The following is a 21,334-nucleotide window of genomic DNA, read 5'->3' on the forward strand; positions in this document are numbered from 1 at the left end:
TTAAGGCTTGTCCAGTTTAGATGGCATAGAATGTTATATAAGATAGTCATTCCTTCATTCAGCAAACACTATGAAATACCTATTATGTACCCAGCACTGTCTTAGGCTATGGGGACACAACAGGAATAAGATATTTTCCTAGTTCTCAAGTAACTTATGGGTCATTTTAAAAATTTATAGGACAGTTATTCATGTTTGCAAGACGTTCACATATGAAAATAGCTACTTCATTTTTGAAAGCCAGGAGAAAGGTGATTTAAAATATATATATTACTTACTTGTTACTTCCCTGTTATTATTTGATTCTGCAGTATTCCCTCACAAAAACTCAGCTCAATACAGCATCAACACAGGATGGAGCACCTTAAATGCAGTAGTGCTGGTTGGTTATTTAATTGACGACTGGCAGATTCTGTTCTCCTTCCCACACATGAAACATGATGCAGGTCACGTGCTATTATCTTCTTTTCCCTTGTGCATACACATTTGCAGATGGCACTGTGACCCATCGTAGGGCAGGAAAGGGACACCACACAGTATCTGCAGCACTGGCAGAAGGAACATATCTGAATTATATATGTATATAATTCTACATCACAGTTAAAGGAAGTTGGGATATCTTGGGATGGACGGGACAAAGGAAAGAATACTGTTGATACCAGATGCTAAAAATATAAAAATATTGTTTGGTATTGTTTTCCAATCATAGCCAGACAGGGATAGTGAATGGGAAAGACACTATTCATTGGTATTCTCCTAGTAATCCCACCCCTCATCCTTCTTTCTGTTAACACTCTGCAAAGTAAGCGACAATCTCATGCATTGTTGTTTTTTTTTAATTCATTGGGTAACTGCTGACCCCAGAACTAAGTAACGATACTCTTTTCATTTGGTCAGTTCTTTGCTCATCTGTTCTTTACAGTTCTCTGAGTGCTTCCTCAAGATGTAAGCCACTGAGCAAGGCACCTGGAATACCGCCTTGTCCAAGGCATACTCCCTGCCATCCAGTGACAAGTACACGCTGAACATACTGCAAAAAAGATGTGATAAATTCCAGAAAAACTGATACAAAAAAGTGATAGCAGCTTTGTAGAATGTGATAACAAGTAGGCAGATTCAAGTAGGCAGATTCTGGCCACTAAGGGCTCAGTGTGAACCAGTATGTAACTGCTAATGTAAAGACCTGTGGTGAGTACCATTATATCAACCTAATTTGTTTTTTCTATAACACTAAACTCATGTAACTCTATTCTTTTAAGACTGCCTTTTGCAAGTGTCATGCCCTTTTGAAATGAAGGCTATGGCACTGTACTTTTGTTCCTTTTGAACAATTCACCTTTTGAGAATGCAGGTGAGGATTCAGGTAATTATGGGCAGTTATCAGCCCCATCCAGGATCACAGGTCTGGTTTTGTATTTAGTGCTTCAAAGGCTAAAGTATGTCTCTCTTGCGGGCAAATTGTTTTCTGATTTATAATATTTTAATATTTTGATGAAGCAGCTCACTAACTTTTCAAATTATTTTTCTTTATTAGAGAAGTTGTAAGTTTACAGAACAATCATGCATAAAATACAGAATTCCCATACACCACCCCACCATGATCAACACCTTACATTGGTGTGGAACATCAGTTAAATTGATGATAGCACATTTTTATCATTATACTATTAATTTAAGTCCATGAATTAACTTATGATTCTCTTTGTGCAGTATAGTCCCATGGATTTAAAAAATATTTTATTCTGTTATCATATATGTATATAATACAACATATCACCTTTTAATCATATTTAGATTTATATTTTAGTGCTATTAATTGCACTCACAACGTTGTGCTACCATCACCACCACACCATCCATTACCAAAACATTTCCATCATTCCAAACAGGTACCCTATATATTTTATGCCTTAAATCCTCTTTCCCTATTCCCACCCCATCCCCTGGTAACCTATATTCTAGATTATGACTTTACAAATTTGTTTGTTCTAATTGTTTCACATCAGTGAGATCATATAATTTTTGTCTGGCTTATTTCACTCAACATGACATCTTAAAGACTGATCAATGTTGTCACATGTATCAGAACTTCATTCCTTTTTAGAATGGAATGATATCCCATTATATGTATTTTATTTTTCCATTCCTCAGTTAATGGACACTTGAGTTGCTTCCATCTTTTTTGCAGTTGTGAAAATGCCTCTATGAACATTGGTGTGCAAATATCTGTTCGAGTCCTTGCTTTCAGTTCTCTTGGGTATACACCCATAAGTGGGATTGCTGGCTCAAATGGTAATTCTATACTTAGCTTTCTGAGGAACCACCAAACTGTCTTCCACAGCAGCTGCACCATTTTACATTGCCACCAGCAATGGATAAGTCTTCCTATTTCTCTCCATCTTCTCCAACACTTGTTATTTTCCAGGTTTTTTCAATAGCAGCCATTCTAAAATAAGTATGTAATAGTATCTCATTGTGATTTTGATTTGCATTTCCCAGATGGCTAATGATGTTGAGCATCTTTTCATGTGCTTTGTGGCCATTTGTATATCTTCTTTGGAGATATGTCTATTCAGGTCTTTTGCCCATTTTTTGAATTGGCACTTGGAGGTACAAATTTCCTTCTCAGCACTGCTTTCACTGTATCCCAAAAGTTTTGGCATGTTTTATTTTCATTTTCATTTGCCTTAAGATGTTTCCTAATTTTGCCTTTGATTTCCTTTTTAGCCCAATGGTTGTGTAAGAGTATGCTGTTTACTTTCCATGTATTTGTGTATTTTCCATTTCTCCCTCTTCTCTTGATTTCTTTAAAAGTGATTCTGTTGTGGTTGGAGAACATAGAATTTATGATTTGAATATTTTTAATTTATTGAGACTTGTTTTGTGACCCAACACATGGTCTATCCTGGAAAATGATTCATGTGTACTCAAGGAGAATGTATATTTTGATTTTGTTGCATAAAATATTCTATATATGTCTGTTAGGTCTATTTTGTTTAGGGTATCATTCAAGTCTTTTATTTCCTTATTCATCTTCTAACCATTAGAGGTGGTGTATTAAAGGCTCCTACTATTAATGTAGAACCATTGATTTCTCCCTTCAAATCTTTTTCTTCAAGTCTTGTCTTCATATACTTAGGGGCCCTGCTGTTATGGTATATATATATATATAATTGTTACATATTCCTGTTGAATTGTCCCCTTTATTGGTATGTAATGACTGTCTTTTCCCTCATAACCATTTGACTTAAAGTCTATTTCATATATAGCTGAGTATAGCTACTCAGCTCTCTTTTGGTTACTACTTGCATGGTATTTATTTATTTATTTCCACTGTTTCTCTTTCAACTTACTTGTATCTTTGAATTTACTATGAGTCTCTTGCAAACAGTGTATAGTTAGTCCCTACTTTTTTATCCATTCTGCCAACTTCTGCCTTTTGACTGGAGAGTTTATTGCATTTACATTTGAAATCATTACTGATAATACAGGACTTTCTTTTGCCATTTTGCTAGTTAGCTTTGGTAACTTTGTCCCTCACTTCTGTTACTGCCTACTTTTATATTTATTTGATTTTTTGTCTTGTATTATATTGAGGGACTTCTCATTTCTAACTGAATATATTTTTTGTCTATTTTCCTTATGATTGCCATAAGCTTAACATCCTAAATACATAATAATTTTTGGCTTCATACCAGATGAACTTCAATAGCATGTAATGAATACTTTTGCTAAACTCCTCTGTCCACCCACCATTTTTATACTTGTTAACACTTACATCTTTGTAAATTGTCCAAAAACATAGTTTTATCATTACTCATTTTTCATTTGAATTTTAGTACCTGTAGGAAGTAAGTGGAGTTACATACCCAGCAATACACTGCAACAACACTGACATTTACACTTATCCAAATGGTTGCCTTTACTACTCATCTTTATTTCTGTTTGCTTCTTCAAACCACTGTCTAGGGTCCTTTCCTTTCAGTCTGATGAACTCCCCTTAGCATTGCTTGTAGGGCAAGTCTAGTGATGATGAACTCTCTCAAATCTGTTTATCTGAGAATGTCTTAATCTCTCCCTTATTTTTGAAAGGAAATCTCATCAGTTGACAATTGTGTTCTTTCAGTATTTTAAATGTTTTAACCACTGCCTTCTGACCTCCATGGTTTCTGAGAGAAACCAGCACTCAATTTAACTGGGACTCTGTTATATGTAGCACATTGCTTTTCTCTTGTAGCTTTGAGAACTCTCTCCTTTTCCTTTGCACTCAATAGTGTGATCAATACATGATGGGATGTGTGTTTCTTCATGCTTTTCCTGTTTGGTGTTCTTTGAGCTTCTTGGATATGCATATTCATGTCTTTTGCTATGTTTGGGAAGTTCTCTGTCATTATTTCTTTGAATATTCCTTCTGCTCCTTCCTCTTTTTCTTCTCCTTCTGGGACTCTCATAATGTATATATTGGTATGCTTGTCCCAGAGGTGTCCAAGGCTACTTTTGCTTTTGATATGTCTTTTTTCTTTCTGCTCCTCAGACTGACTTTTTAAAAATGTCTGGTCTTCAAGGTCCCTGATTCTTTCTTCTGATGGCTGCAATCTGCCCTGGAAATGCCTGTGGGCATTTTTCATTTCAGTTATTATGATCTTTAACTCAGCCCTTCTATCAAGAAGGTCACCCAAGGCAAATGCAGTGTGCAGGGTTTTCCTTGTCTTTCTTGGCCTCTGTCTTATCCTGGGACTTTGCTTGCTAGTTATTTTGCAGTTGTCCTGCTTACAGGAGTTTGGTAGTCTGTGCTATTTCCTAGGAGCTAGATCTCCCTTTCCCATGTGTTTGCATCCATTAGGCCATTGTCCCAGACTGTCCTCCTCTATAGGTTTTATACTCCTTTCATTGTCTCAAGATGCTTTTTCCTAGAGGCAAATCTTGGAGGAAGGGCACACTGGAGAGGACTTTCTCAAACTCATGTTTCCTAGCCAAAACAAGGATCCATAAAGGAGGCACAGACTGCCTTCAAACTGCCCTGGGGAGGGGATCAAGAGGGGTGCCAAGAGTTTCTTCGATTCCCCAAAGCTGAACTTCCCTGTCCTGCCCAGCAAATGCAGCCTTCACTTAACTGTCCCTTACAGCCCCGAGGAAGCACAGTGTATTTAATTCTCTACCACAACTACCATGTCCAGGAGGGTTGAAACAGTGGCTACTGCTGCCTTTGTCCAGGGCAGGTTGAAAGAATGGCTACCACCATCTCTGTTCAGGCAGTTGAAACAATGACTACTACCACCTCATACAGGGTGGATTAAAACAATAGGTGTCTCCAGATCCAGGTCCCAGCAATTTGGATGCATGAATGAAAATTCATCATTAGCCTTGCCCACCCCATTCTTAGGGAAAGAGGATTTTTACATCTCTTTCTGTCACCAGTGAGTTAGCCAGAGTCTGGGCTCCATGCTGGCCTGCCTCAAGAATGGGGAATGGGTGCCAGGAGCCTCTTGCAGAAAGAGCAATTCGCTGTTCTTTACCATAATTTTTTCAGCCTCTATCTCCTGCTCTTCTCTAGATGCTGTATGGTGTTCTTCTAGCCTCCAAAGTTTTAAAATAGTTGTTTCAGACAGTTTCTGCCTGTTTAGTAGTTATTTTTGTAGAAGGACTGAGTCCTAGAGATCCCTACTGGAAAGATTCAGCTCACGAAATTTTATTATGTAATATTTTTGTTTTAAAAGATCATATTTACTTACCATATTTCTTCTATTTTAAGACATTCTTTTTTTTTTCACATTTTAACATCTTTCAAAATGGATGTGTTTTATAATCAACAGCATGCCATAATTTAGTTTGCAATTTTTGGGGACTGAATCATGTCTCCCACAAAGGACATGTTCAAGTCTTAACCCATGCTCCTGTGGGTGGGTGTAAACCATTTGTAAATAGGACCTTTGAAGATGCTGTTATTAGTTTAGCTTTCAACTCCTTTGTGAATGGGATCCTCAAAGATCCTGTTTAGATGAGGTCAAATTGAATCAGGGTGACCCTTAAACCATATGAATGGAGTCCTTAAAAGCAAAGGAAATTGAACACAGAAGTAGCAGCTAAAAGTAGGAAAAGCCAGACAGAGAGAGAGAGAGAGAGAGAGAGAGAGAGAGAGAGAGAGAGATCCCCAAAACCAGAATGCTACAGACTTTGGAGAAATCATGATCTTGCTGACACCTTGATTTTGGACTTCTAGCCTCCAAAACTGGGAGCCAAGAAATTCCTGTTATTTAAACCAACACATGTGTGGTATTTATCATAGTAACCCTGGCAGATTAAGACAGCACCATTCCTTCTTGCTCTTTAAAAAATCTCTTTTAGAGACACATGCCTCTACTGGGAGAGCATTGGAGAGCCCCTAAACTCCTGGTGGCTTCCTCCTGCTACTGTTAGGAGACAAGGGGAACTTACTCAGCTAAAACACAAAGGAATGACCCATTAAAGGAACTCAAGAATTCATGCCATTCATGTCCTACAGTTGTGAGAAAATCAGACCTTGTCTTATACTTTGATATATTATTGTGTCCCTGTCTTTTTGAAAAAGGAAATAATGGCATAGATAGATATAGATAAAATTGGTTCATAAATTTGGAATGAGATATAGCTAAAATTGGCTCATAAATTTGGAATGTTCCAAAATGATTTTATCCAATATTCAGTGAATGCTATAGTAGGCCATACTTGGTTTATTTAGCAGGTAATTAGGAGGTCTTCTAAATAAATAAGTCCCAGTTGTGGGAGATATTTTCAGCTCCTCCTGTGGTTATACCACTTATGTTTTAAATTATTTTGAGCCCCATTCTTCCTGGGACTGACTGTGGATTCTGTGATTTTTAATTTTAATTATTTTAAGATGTACCAGGGATTGAACCCAGGACCTCATACATGAGAAGCAGGCATTCAGTCATTGAGTTACATCTGCTCCCCAATAGGAGTTGGTTTTTTCATTTGTTTGTTTGTTTTTAGGAGGTACCAGAGATTGAACCCAGGACCTCGTACAAAGGAAGCAGGTGCATAACCACTTCAGCTACATTTGCTCCCACATTTATTCTTTTTTTAATTAATGGTATTTTGTACTTTTTTTTTTTTTACGCTTTGTTTATTTTTTTCTCCCCCCTCACTCCATTGTCTGCTCTCTGTGTCCATTTGCTGTGTGTTCTTCTGTGTCCACTTGTATTCTCATTAGGCGGCTCCAGGAACTGATCCTGGGACCTTCCAGAGTGGGAGAGAGGTGATCATTCTCTTGTACCACCTCAGCTCCCTGGTCTGCTGCATCTCTTATTGTCTTTCCTCTATGTCTCTTTTGTTGTGCCTTCTTGCTGTGCCAGCTCTCTGCATAGGCCAGCTCTCCTGTGCAGGCCAGCACCCCACATGGGCCAGCTCACCACATGGGCCACCTCTCCACATGGGACAGCTTGCCTTTGGGTATCAAACCCTGGACCTCCTATATGGTAGACGGGAACCCAGTTGCTTGAACCACATCCACTTCCCCCTATTTATTCTTAAATGGACTTTGCTTCCCCTTTCCCTTCTCATATTTCCTTCCTCTCTTCTTCCAATACTTTAAAGCTCAATTGACTATTTCGGAACAGTTTCCCAGTAAAATTTTATGATATTTATTTACATATGCTGTGCAATTCTAAATGTTTAAATTGAGTAAGGGAAACATACTGCACAATCATGGATACCATATCATATTGCTTATTGTTTCTAAAATGTCTTCCTATTTTCTGCTGATCTTTGGTCCTAATGACAAAAAAGCCTTCGTGAATACCCTCAAAATGTATGCTTCCATACTTACCTGGCAGGGAAGATACCATGATCAAGAAGGTGCTTTTCCCAGGATGAGGCTTATATATTGCCCTCCAGATGTGCTAACCCCTGTGAATTCCCGAAATTGGAAAACTTGACTTAGCTGTATAATTAGTGATAGTGGGAACTGTGTTTGCACTCTCCCCTGTTAGGAAAAAAAAAAAGAAAGAAAGAAAGAAAAAAAAAATTCTTCCATGTTCATAATTTGTCTAAGACTTGGGACATCCAGAAATTTCTCTTTCAATTCTTTCCTTTTCCTGGAGGAATGGTATCCAATCCTGCTGCACATTAGACGCTTCTACAACATACTGGTGCCCAGGCCCTGCCCACAGAGGTTTTGATTTAATTGGCTTGATGCAGAGTTCACACTTCAGTATTGGATAAAAACAAAAACTGCCCAGGTGATTATAGAGCCAGGATAAAAAACGACTGTAAGACTGCCAGCATTGAAACCGGTCAGAAACTAGTAAAAATCCTCCAAATCCAGAGGGTAAGGCTGGTCTCGACTAGTGAAAACATGAGGCAGAATCTCTCCAGCAGCTATTGGAACAAATACTGGCGATCTTGTCCAGAACATTCCTTGGCTCCAGTTCCTGAGATCATGATGCATTTCCCCGAGATTAAAGATTTCAACACCTTTGTCTCTTTTCTGCTATCTTTCAGAGTGACCAGCCCAGCCTTCCGGTGGCTAATCTATATAGTACCTTTGTGCAAATTAGAAGTCACCACTTCTTTATTGTCATTTTCTAGAAAATTGTCAAACTAAATATGCATATGTGTGATGTAACATTACAAATGGCACCCTGTGGAGTTGCGCAGTGCACAGCCTACACAACCACACCCTGTGACCCATCATGTGCTTGTATTTCCTGCTTAAACAAGTCATGACCTGAACTAGTGACCTGAGACTGTAGGCCTTAGATGACGATTATTGGCAGTCTGGCCTAAGCATGGCAACCAAGATAAAAGGGAACTTCAAAGTCTGAGATGATAGGTTAGATATTCTCTGAAAGGCTCACTGCCTCATGACGCTGCTATGTTGCTTAATTTAGTCCATGATGCTAGGGAAGTAAATTCAAAGTTGACTAAGTCAGTGTCTAGAATCTGTGAGCGAATAATAATTAAAAGTCATGACCACTATGAAATCTTGGATGACTTTATGACATTATTTGCTTATACAGAGTTAAAGGCAAACAGATCCTTCCCTGGCTCAGTGAAAAATTGCTGAGTAAGCCAGACTTCTTCTGAGATTCCTCAGCATCTTTTTTTTTTTGCCCTTTCTTCCTGGGAGTTGACATTAAGATGAGGCAGGTACATTACACATAAAGTATTCTGATCAAAGGTTTCAGCACTGCACCTCAGTGCCTGGTCAGTGGGTTACATGGATGATTCCTATTTTCATTGTAGCTGCACTCAAGCAGACTCTAGTGGTCCAGCAGCACTGACTAATAGAGCATTGTGCAATGATGGAGATGTTCTATAATTTGTGCTGTCCAATAAGGTAGGCATTAGCTACATGTGGCTACAGAGCACATGAAATGGGTCTAGTGAAACTGAGGAACTAATATTTTTTTTTAATTTTAAATAATTTCAATTAAATTTTAAAAAAAAGATTTATTTTATTTATTTCTCTTCCCTTCTCCCCCCGCCACCCCCATTGTCTGCTCTCTTGTGTACTGTTCGCTGTGTGTTCTTCTGTGTCCGCTTGCATTCTCAGCGGCACAAGGAATCTGTGTCTCTTTTTGTTGCGTCATCTTGCTGCATCAGCTCTCCATGTGTGCGGTGCCACTCCTGGGCTGCCTGCGTTTTTTTCATGTGGGGCCACTCTTCTTGCAAGGTGCACTCCTTGTGCGTGGGGCTCCCCTATGCGGGCGACACCCCTGCGTGGCATGGCACTCCTTGTGTGTGGCAGCACTGCACGTGGGCCAGCTCACCACCTGGGTCAGGAGGCCCTGGGTACCAAACCCTGGACCACCTATATGGTAGGCAGACCCTCTATTGGTCGAGCCACATCCGCTTCCCTCAATTAAGTTTAAATGTAAATAGCTACATGTGGCTACAGGCTACCATATTAAAGCAGATCTGAAGGCTAGTTCTTATCTGGAGGGGGGAGAAAACTAATAATTCTTGTATACCTTCCAATTGTCCTTTTATGATCTTATTTAATATCCACAAAATCCTGCAAGGTAGAGATTATTTCCACTTTATAAATAAAAATAACTGAAGCTCAGAGAATTGATTGCCTAAGCTTATATAAATAATAAATGATCAAATTAGTATTCAAACTTGGGTCTTTTCAGCTCTAAAACCAGGGCTTGAATTTTCTTCAGGAAAGTCTTTATCCTGAAGTGTTAGAAGTAAATTCACAATAAAAACATTAATAACAACTACCAAAACACTCCCACCAAATGTCTGCATATAGTAAAACTGGAATTCCAGAGACAAGAGAATGTGTGGTGGTCCAGGGAAGAGCAATTTGCTTAGCAGACAGCAGTATGATGTTGGAGATGGGGTCAGTGTGCTCAGTACTGAGGCTGCTGTAATGGTGAAAAACAGGTTACTCTCACAGCAGTCTTCCCAAATTTTCAAGTCCAAGGTCCTGTGCTCCATTCTTACCTATTCCCTTTCTGATTAAAATTGGGTTTTAGTGTCCTGAGTAGAACCAGTGCAGGCTTACTTATTTGTAGCTGCTGAGTAGAGGTATGACTGAGGGTTGTCAGCTTCTTCTAATTAAATCCCCTGGACCTAAAGTCCACACTGGCCAAGGACTGGTCTTCTTGCTCAACTGGTTCTCTCCCCACCCTCACTCCCACTTTCCCCCTTCTCTGTGTCTTAAGAGACCCTGAATCAGCATTTATAGCTCTTTCTTCTTTCCACTATCTCCTGGCTTTTCGTTTTCATTCTTCCTCACATCTAGTGAACATGAATTTATCCCGTAGGCTAAAAGTTCTCAGCCCCGAGTGCATTCAAATTAACTGGTGCACTTTAAAAAATACAGCTGCCAGGGATCATTCCCAGACAAACTGAATTTGAGTTTAATGTGTCTGCCTATGAGTATGCTTTAAGAGTTCCCCAGAATGTTAGACAGGAATGAAAGCACAGCTGTTGATGATTGGCCCTCCACATGTATCCCAGGGTTCTGCTTCAAACCCAGGGCACCGTGGAGGTTGGGCATTATGGGTGGTACATGATTAATAATAAGCACTTGACATGTGTCTCAGTGAACTTGGAGGTGAGGAAGACAAAAAGAGATGTGTCAAGGGCCCCACAGAGGGTTTCTGTTATGAGCTTTAATGTATGGATGGAGCACATGAAACCCTCATGAAAGAGCTTTAGGGTGAATGATCATATTGACGTTTCTTTCTTTTTAAAACAATTTGTTGAGAACCTTTGCATTTGTTCCTGCTGTAGGTACATGAAGATGGATGAGACAGGGTTCTCTACCGTGGAAAAGGTCAGTTTGGAGAATTAGTAAAAAAGAAGATAAAAATCAGAAAAATTTGGTTGACCAAATAAGAATACTCTTCATTAAACTATTTATGTATACCATTTGCCATTTACTACCACCCGGCACAATTACTTCTTAATACACCTCATTAAATATATGTCAGGTTATCTTTTTGTAAATTGTATTTAATTACAGTGATATACTCTGTTAATACATTTTCAGTCTTCATATGGTCTGTTTGTGCACAATTTAAACAAATTAGAGGAGGCCTTAGTGCAATATCCACCTGCAATGTTTCTCATAAAGATTATGTGCGAAGGAAATACTTTATAATAGTTTCTGACAAATGTGTTGGTATAAAATGCATTAGATAAGTCTATTCATCTTCTTTTACATCCCCTTTGCCAACTCTTTTCCTCCATCACGTCACACCTAACAATTTTCCATTACTTACCATAGCCTAAGTCAAAGTATTTGCTGTGCTTTGATGGGGATATAAGAAGGAAAATTAAAGAAAAACTTCTTTGCTGGTAGTCAGGGCTCCAGGGTGGTCTGTGTCTGTTGGGACAGCACAATGTCTGCCTCAATGGTAGTAGCATCTGGCATGTCTCCGCGGCTTTGTGTCTGTCCTTCCTCTGCTTCAGCATCAGCAGTATTTGAAAAACCGTGTGCAGTGCTTAGGGTGTCAGCCACCTAGTGGAGGAGGGTAGAGTTTGGAGGACAAGTGCTCCTCTCCTCTGAGCCAAGCTTGACTTCCTCTTCACACCTCCAAGCCCACATAAATCACCCCGAAGCATTTCTAGTTTCTTGCCTTTTCTCCCTCCCTCTCCATATCTTTCTCCTCAATTTTTCTCTTTTTTTCAATAATGGTGGAATTGAGTCATGGAAAAGGGTGCAAGAATGAGGGAAGGAAAGGAAAAGGTTGGGATTGAAGAGACATTCTGGCTTTTTCCCATTCTGCCTTCTAACAGTGAGTACCTTCACAGGCACACACACAAATACACGCATATGCTCATACAGTGAAATGCTGAATCAGATTCTTCTCCATGCAAAGTCACTCATGCAAGTCTCTGAGAAGCCATTATAGTGTCATAGTTCTGGTCCACTAAAGGAAGCTCTTGAAATCTGAGCAAGAGAGACTAGGTTTCATCAATAATATCCCCCAACCCCAACCTGTTACCAATGAATGCCCTCCTTCAGATAACCATGTAAGAAGTTGGAGATGACTTTCTGAGAAATGTCCTGTGAGGCTGTGATGGAAAGAAGTGGGAAATGGTGCTTGTTGTGTTCTCTGCTGTTCTCACCATGGCTGAACACAATTTCTAGACGGAATCCCATTCTCTCTCTCTCTCTCTCTCTCTCTCTCTCTCGCTCTCTCTCTCTCTCTCTCTCTTCCTCCCATTTCTTCAAGTTTTGGATGATTTCAATGCTACCCATTGAATTAGGCACTGGAAGATTGCCCTCTTTTGACCCTGCAGGGAAAATTAGAGGCCTGCCTAGACCTGCAAGGTCAGGTCCCTATGTCTTTACGCATTAAGTGTTTTCTTTTGGTCACTGATTAAATGTCATCTTCTCCACATGACCTTTCCTGACCACCTATTTACGTATTTCCCCTAACTCCCTTATTGTGGGTCAGGTACTCTGCTTCCATCACAGCACTTAACATGGTTGACATTGTAAAAGTTTTGTTTGTTTGTTTAATTGTCTGTCTTACTCCACTATAATGTAAATTCCACAAGGGTAGGGATCATATAATTTTTTGTTTATTCTAATTATACCAGCATTTAGCACAGCATCTGGCACATTGTAGTTGATTTTTAGGGTGAGACAATTTTAAAGAAACTCTTTCTAGAGTGGTTTACAAGTCAGAGTTCTGTAGAGAAGAAATTAATGTATGGGATTGTGGGGGCTAGCAAGTTCAAAATTGGTATGGAAGGACAGCAGGCTAAGGCAGAATTTCTTCTCCAGGAAACCTCAGTTCTTTGCTTTTAAAGCCTTCAATTAAATATCAAGGGCCATCTCTTTAATTTGAAGTTAACTGATTGTTGATGTTTGCCACATCTACAGAATAACTTCACAGCAACTTCTAGGCTAGTGTTTGACCAAACAAATGGACAACCACCACAAGTGCTAAGAATGTTTTTTTAAGGGCCTATTCATTCCTTACTTATAACCACTGGACCCAATATTACTCAAGGGCAATTTAGATTACAAAATGGTGACTTTTTTCCTTGGTTCCAGACTGGCCACATAGCTTCCATTTATACTTAGTATATATTTTCAGTTTTCATCTTTGGAATAATGTCTACTTTTTAAAAAAGTATATTTATCAAAACTCATTTAAATGCACACTTAAAATGGATATATTTTATTGTATGTAAATTATATCTCAATAAAGTTAATTTACAAAGAAAGTATATTTGCTTTATCCATTATAAATACTCGATGATAATGAAAAATTCAGAAAAGACAGGAAATCAAAGAGAAATTAAATTATTTGTCTTCTCTTCTCCTCATCCCAGATAAGTTATATACTTTGATGAATTTGCTTTCAATCTTTTTGATGCAAAGATTTTTTTCAACTTTTGAAGTATAATGTATACACAAGAAATTACATGTGATTACAGCTTGATGAATTTTCACAAACTGAACACACCTTTATAACCAGGACCCAGACCAAGAAACAGAATTTTTCTAGTACTGCAGAAATCAACTTCATGCTCCTGTATAATCATCATCCCACAAAGGTAATTGCTATCCTAATTTCTAAGAACAGATTAGTTTCATTTGTTTTTGTACTTTATATATATAGAATCATACAACATTCATACTTTTATGTGTTGTTTCTTTTAACACTATGTTTATGAGATTTATTCCTATTACTGAGTGTAGTTATAGATAGTTTACCTTCATAACTGTGGGATATTCCATTTTTGTCAATATATTCCAATATATTTATCCATTCTATTGTTGATGGACATTAGGGGAATATTCAATTTGAGGCTATTGCAAGCTGCTATGAACATACTGCTTCATCTTTTCTAATGAATGCATGTAAGAATTTCTATTGGTAAGTGTTAGATAATAGGATACATATATATTCAGATTAAGTAGATACAGCCACAGATTTCCAGTCATGGACCAATTCTCCTGTCCACTAGCACTGTATGCTATATCTCGTGACTCCAATTGGCTTTTTCCATCTTTTTCATTTTAAGCATTCTGGTGGATGTGTAGTTTTATCACATTTGTTTTTGTTTGTGTTTACATGGTGACTATTGAAGTTGAGCACCTGATGTGTTAATTAGCCATGGAGACAAGAAGGTAGAGGGTTGAAATACTTAAAATGCTAGGAAAAAACAAAAACTGCCAGCCAAGAATTTTATATCTGGTTCAGACTTTTCTTACAATGAGAGAGAGATTAAGACATTCTCAAATTTTTAAAAAAGCTGAGGGAATTCATTACCACTTGACCTATCCTACAAGCAATGTTAAAGGGAGTTCTTCAGATGGAAAAGAAAGGACACAGACAGTGACTCCAAACAGAATAAGGTAATAAAGACTTGTGGTAAAGGTAACCATTTGTGTTACATATACATGCCAGTATTATTGTTGTATATTGTTTGGTATGTAACTCCACTTATTACCTACAGGTACTAAAAGGCAAATGCATGAAAAATAATAATATATACATGTTTTTGGACAGACAATGTACAAAGAAATGGTATTAAGAACATAGAATGGTGGGGGACCAAGACGTTTAGCAAAAGTGTATGTGCCTGCTATTGAAGTAAAGTTAGAATCAAACCAAATATGATTGTTATATATTTATGATGTTAAATTTTAAACTCAAGGTAACCACAAGGAAAATAAATGAAAAATATATCCAGATAGAAATGAGAAGGTACTCAATAAGGTATAAGACAAAATCAAATAAATATAAAAGTAGGCATTAACAGAAGTATGGGACAAAAAGCTATAAGACTTGCAAAGGCTAAATAGTAAAATGGCTGAAGAAAGTCCTGTATTATTAGTACTGACTTTAATTTTAAATGAATTAAATAGTCCAATTAAAAGGCAGAGATTGGCAGAATGAATAAAAAAGTATGACCCAACTATATATTATCTGCACGTGACTCATATAAATTCAAAGATACAAGTCGGTTCAAAGTGAAAGAAGGCAAAAAAAAAAAGAAACAAAAAACCATACAAATAAATAATAACCAAAAGAGAGCTTGAGTAGCTATACTGATATACTGATAACATATAAAATAGACTTAAAGTCAAAAATGGTTATGAGGGACAAAGACAGTCATTATATACTGATAAAAGGGACAATCCAACAGGAAGATGTTACAATTATAAATATATATGCACATAACAGCAGGACCTCTAAATATATGAAGAAAAGACTGACAGATTTGAAGGAAGAAATTAATGGTTCTACATTAATAGTAGAAAACTTTAGTATACCACTCTCAGTAATGGATAGAACATCTAGTCAGAAGATCAATAAGGAAATAAAAGACTTGAATGATGCTCTAAACAAACTAGACTTAACAAACATATATAGAACTCTTCACACAACAAAAATGGAATATACACTCTCCTCCAGTGCACATGAATCATTCTCCAGGATAGACCATATGCTGGGTCATAAAACAATTCTCAATAAATTAAAAAATATTCAAATCATACAATATATGTTCTCCAATCACAACAGAATTAAAGTAGAAATAAAGAGAAGAGGGAGAAATGGAAAATTCACAAATATATGGAAAGTAAGCAACGTACGCCTAGACAACCAATGGGTTAACAATGAACTCAAAGGCAAAATTAGGAAATATCTTGAGGCGAACGAAACTGAAAACACACCAAAACATAATGGACACCGCCAAGACAGTGTTAAAAAGAAGTTTATAGTCCTAAAAGCTTCCATTAAAAAGGAAGAATGACTTGAAATCAGAAACCTAATCTTGAAGTTTTAAGAACTGGAAAAAGAAGCTAAACTAAATCTGTTAGCAGAAGGAAGGAAATAACAGAGTAGAAATAAATGAAATAGAAAACAGAGAGAATCAACTAAACCAAAAGGTGGTTCTTTGAAAAGATCAATAAAATTGACAACAGTTTAGCTGTACTGACAAAAAAATAGAAAGGATACAAATAACTAAAATCACAGATGAAAAGGGGAACATTACTACCGACCCTGCAGAAATAAAAAGGACTATGATACTATGAACAGCTGTATGCCAGTAAATTAAATAACCCAGATGAAATGGACAAATTATTAGACAGACACAAACTACCTATGTGGATTTAAGGAGAAATGGATCACAACAAACAAATTACTAGGAAAAAGATTGAATCAGTAATCAAAAACCTATCAACAAAGAAAAGCCCAGGACCAGATGGCCTCTCATGGGTTTTCTAGCAAGCATTCCAAGAAGAATAACTCAAATTCTGCCAATTGAAGAGGAGGGAGTATTCCCTAATTCATTCAATGAGGCCAACATCACCCTCACACCAAAGCCAGAAAGAAGAAAAGAAAACTATAGAACAATATGTCTTATGAATATAGATGTGAAAATTATGAACAAAATACTAGGAAACCAAATCCAACAGCATATTAAATGAATTTTACACCATGATCAGGTGGGATTTATCTTTGGTAGGCAAGGTTGGTTCAGCATAAGAAAACCGATTATTGTAATACACACACTAACAGAATGAAGGGGAAAAACACATGATCATCTCAATTGATGCAGACAGTTTGGTGTTCCTCAGAAAGCTAAGTATTGAACTACCATATGACCTAGAAATCCCATCATTTAGTATTTAACAACAATAAAAAAATTGAAAGCAGGGACCCAAACAGATATTTGCACATCGATAGTCATAGCAGCATTATTCACTATTGCCAAAAGGTGGAAGCAATCCAAATGTCCATCAATCAACGAATGGATAAATAAAATGTAAAATGTGGTATATGCATACCATGGAATATTACTCACCTGTAAAAAAGAATGAAGTCCCGATACATGCAATAACATGGATGAACCTTGAAAACCTCATGCTGAGTGAAATAAGCCAAACACAAAAGGACAACTATTGTATGATCTCACTGTTTTGAAACATTTAGAATAAGCAAACTCATGGAGTCACAGTCTTGAATATATGTTAACAGGGGATAGGGTGGTGGTGATACAGAATGGAAAGTTAAGGCTTAAAATGTACAAGCTTCTTACTTGGAATGATGGAAATATTTTAGTAATGACTAGTGGTGTTGGTAGAAAAACACTGTGAATGCAATTAACAGCACTGAAATATATATCTGAATGTGATTAAAAGGGGAAATATTAGATTGACTATAGTAACAGAATAAAATTTTTTAAAAATCCATGGAACTACACTACAGAGACAATGAGTCCTAAGTTAAACCATGGCCTTTAGTTAATGTATATTTATAAAAATATGTTATCATCAACTTTAACGAATATTCCTACTAATGAAAGGTGTCGGAGGTATGGTAGTATATGGGAATCCTTACATTTTATGCTCGATTGTTCTGTAAACCCATAGCTTCTTTAATAAAGAAAAATAAGTGTTACTCAGAAGGTACTGTTTTTAAAATTAATGATTAATTTATTAAAGATACAATTAAAAAAAATTCTTTTTTTAAAGATTTATTTTTATTTATTTAATTCTCCTCCCCTCCCCCAGTTGTCTGTTTTTTCTTTTTTTTCTGTGTCTTTTTGCTGCTTCTGTTGTCGTCAGCGGCAGGGGAAGTGTGGGCGGCGCCATTCCTCAGCAGGCTGCTCCCTCCTTCGCGCTGGGCGGCTCTCCTTATGGGTGCACTCCTTGCGCGTGGGGCTCCCCTACGCGGGGGACACCCCTGTGTGGCACGGCACTCCTTGTGCGCATCAGCACTGCGCATGGGCCAGCTCCACACGGGTCAAGGAGACCCGGGGCTTGAACCGCGGGTCTCCCATGTGGTAGACGGACGCCCTAACCACTGGGCCAAAGTCCGTTTCCCGAATTTTTTAAAAATTTTAAATTCTATAAACATATATTACATTTTTATCATTTGCCATCCTTAGCACAGACTTGCTAGAATAGATTCTACACAGGAAAGAGAAGAAAATGAATAAAGTGGTTTAGAGCCCCAATTTTACAGTTCATTCCTGATTCTGTCCAAAAAATTTACCAAAAGCATTAGTTCTGAAAATTATGCATATGTTTACTTCTTATCCCAGAAATATCACAAATTTGATAAAAATGTGTTTAAGAACAGAAATCAAGAAATGTATTCAAGTAGTTTCTGCCACTATTAAATTTTCCCTTATGACAAACACAAATTTTATTTGTGTATCTCCGTTTTCATCCATTTACCTCCCAAAGATGTTAGGTGTAACAATAAAAAGTGTAAAAGGGAGCCTGCTAATGAGTTCTTCTTGCTACTGGCCTTTGCCTCTAAAATGTCTTCTGGTTTGTCAAACCGCCATGTTTTCCTCTGCCTCTAAACTACTTGTGTTTCAAAAGTATCTTGAAAGTATTGTTCCACTATCTTCTGCATTCTATAGTGGAAATCCCTGGTTACATGCTCTGGAGAAATTTGATGCAAATATTAAACGGAAGAAAAGGTCTATGGAAAAGATTACCTGATATACTGCTCCTTCAGCTCCAGCTCTGTCTCCTGCACCCCCTTTTCTCCTTCTGTCCCAGAGCTGCCTGAATTATGCCTTCCTGGACAGTGAATTCTTTTGCTTCAGGGAGGGATCAATGATGATCTGCTTGACTTTTTGCTCAAGTTTGTCAATTAACACCTTGAGGTAGCAAATGCTATATTACCTGGAAGACACATTGACTTTTCATTCAAGGTAACCAAGACTTTAAAGTTTCTTATAATTATGTCTGAGATAATTCACAGCTGGACTAGGGCCCTTGGCTCTTTCATTGACAGTAAGCCATATTTTAACTCATCCCCAGATGCACAAAGTCTATTCATTGAATCTCTGAGTCACTAATTGCCTTTAAAGTGTCATTAAAAGCAGAGACATTACTAAAGAGCTTTTATCAGTCACACTTTGATTCAAGTTCTGTTAGGTATTTGAGGGAAGAATTAATAACGTAATCAATGATGTCAAAAAAAGGGAGGCTATTGAAGCTATTGTATTCTTCACTGTTCAAGTCCAAGAAATACTGAAAAATGTAAAGGACCAGTTAGAATGGCATTTAGTTGGCCAGTGAGACATGCTGGAGAGGGAAGGGATATTACATCCCTGAAGGTTAAAATGTGTAGGTTTTCAAGATTGCCCTTCTTCCTCCTTTTCTTTGTCTGCACCTCTGCTATATCATTCTCTGTCATCATCCTTTCCACATATCTAGATATGGAGTTTATTTTGAAGGACATTCAAAATAATTCAACAGCTATTCATATACAAGTATCATTTATATAATTTAGATAACCAAGCAATGATGAAATACTAGCATGGCAGAACCTAAAATAGTTTGGCCCAGCTTATTAAGTTGTTATGATGCACTTTACAGGCTCATTTGCTGTAATTAATTAGTGGAGAGAGGATAGAGCCTCAGCCTTAATTGCCATCTAGCTAACAAATGTTTTTGAGGAGAGTTCATTTATTTAGAAGAGCACAATTACGAAGAGTACATATGTTAAAAGAGACTTTTGTTCTCCTTTCACTTTATATTTTTTTCTAACACTATTATTTAAAATAGATTTTTCAAGCTCTTAATGGAAACACACACTGTGCTCCTTTGCCAACAGCCTTCTTTGCGAAACTGACATTTCCTGAAACATCACCTCCCGTCTTTACATGCAGTGTGTTTTTCTCCCGTGGTTGCTGATAGATCTTTGTGCTTTAGCCCATTCAAATCTTTACAATATTTATGGGTTAGAGTTGGGAGGAATGATGGGGCCTGATTTTCTTCCTCTTTTTCTCAAGCCTCCAGAGCAAGATCAGATAACTAGACTAATTTTGCAGAGTGAAAATAACAACATAAAAACCTACTTAAAAGAAATATACAAAATGTTGACATTGGTACCCTGAATTAGAATTATTATTTTGAAGGATATTCAATCCCTTACATGTCAACATGCAAACAGTCATAATTTTTAAATATTATTTAGTTCTTAAATGGCTCTCAAAGTGGCTTTTTACTGTATTATTTCATTTGGTCATCTTCCAAATATTGAAGCAGGCTGGGCAAAATGTTATTACTTTCCATTTACAAATAAAGTAACTGAGATTGATAGACATTAAAGGACTTACCCAGGAATATATAACTGTCTTTAGTGGAGGCCAAAAACAAGTCTGGCCTCCTAATGGCCAGCACATATCTTCCATACCACTGTTGCTAAGTATTTCAAATATTCAGTGAATAAATAAAACAGATACCCACATATCCATCTCCTCCAATTTAACAAATGTTAGCCTTTCATCTAATTGTTTCAGATCATTTTTATTTGGATGTTTGTAGCAAACTATTATGACTTTATCTAATATGATTCTCCCCCCCTCTGTTTCCCTTCCCTCTTGCCTACCCTCAGGAGTCACCACGATTGTGAGGTTTTGGGGTAACTTTTCCATGAAAGTTTTCATACTTTTACTATGTATTATTATATAATAATATATAATATTATTTTGTGCTTTAACATTTTACATATATGAAATCATATGTACCATTTTGCAACTGCAGATTGGCCCTATCTCTTCAGTAATAAGTTTCTGAGATTTATCCATGTAGAGCTAGTTCATTCATTTCAATGCCTACATAGTATTCCATTCTTATATATAAACCAGTGTTTATTCATTCACTTCTCATGTGTGAATATTTAGGTTATTTTCCATTTTCCCCTTTTTCAAGCAGTGCATTAAAGAACATCCTTATGCAGTATTTCTTGGGCAGAGGTACAAGAATTTCTCTATGCATGAAGGATACACCCAGAAGTTTAATCAACGTGGTATGCATATTTTCAGCTCTTATAGATATGGGCAAATTGCTTTCCAAATTAGTTGCATCCAGTTGTTT

At 37.3% G+C, this 21,334-nt stretch overlaps 1 non-coding gene and 1 pseudogene across 1 annotated transcript; one reads left to right on the forward strand and one right to left on the reverse strand.

The window, feature by feature from the left end:
• Positions 1–21,334, reverse strand: part of LOC101444211 (adipocyte plasma membrane-associated protein pseudogene) — a 94,654-nt pseudogene that overhangs the window by 46,821 nt on the left and 26,499 nt on the right.
• LOC111767117 (U1 spliceosomal RNA) lies at positions 7,818–7,984 on the forward strand. The gene has a single exon (XR_002799010.2). It is a non-coding gene; the product is annotated as a U1 spliceosomal RNA (small nuclear RNA).

This window comes from Dasypus novemcinctus, chromosome 2 (assembly GCF_030445035.2).
Source record: "Dasypus novemcinctus isolate mDasNov1 chromosome 2, mDasNov1.1.hap2, whole genome shotgun sequence".
Lineage (NCBI taxonomy): Eukaryota > Metazoa > Chordata > Mammalia > Cingulata > Dasypodidae > Dasypus > Dasypus novemcinctus.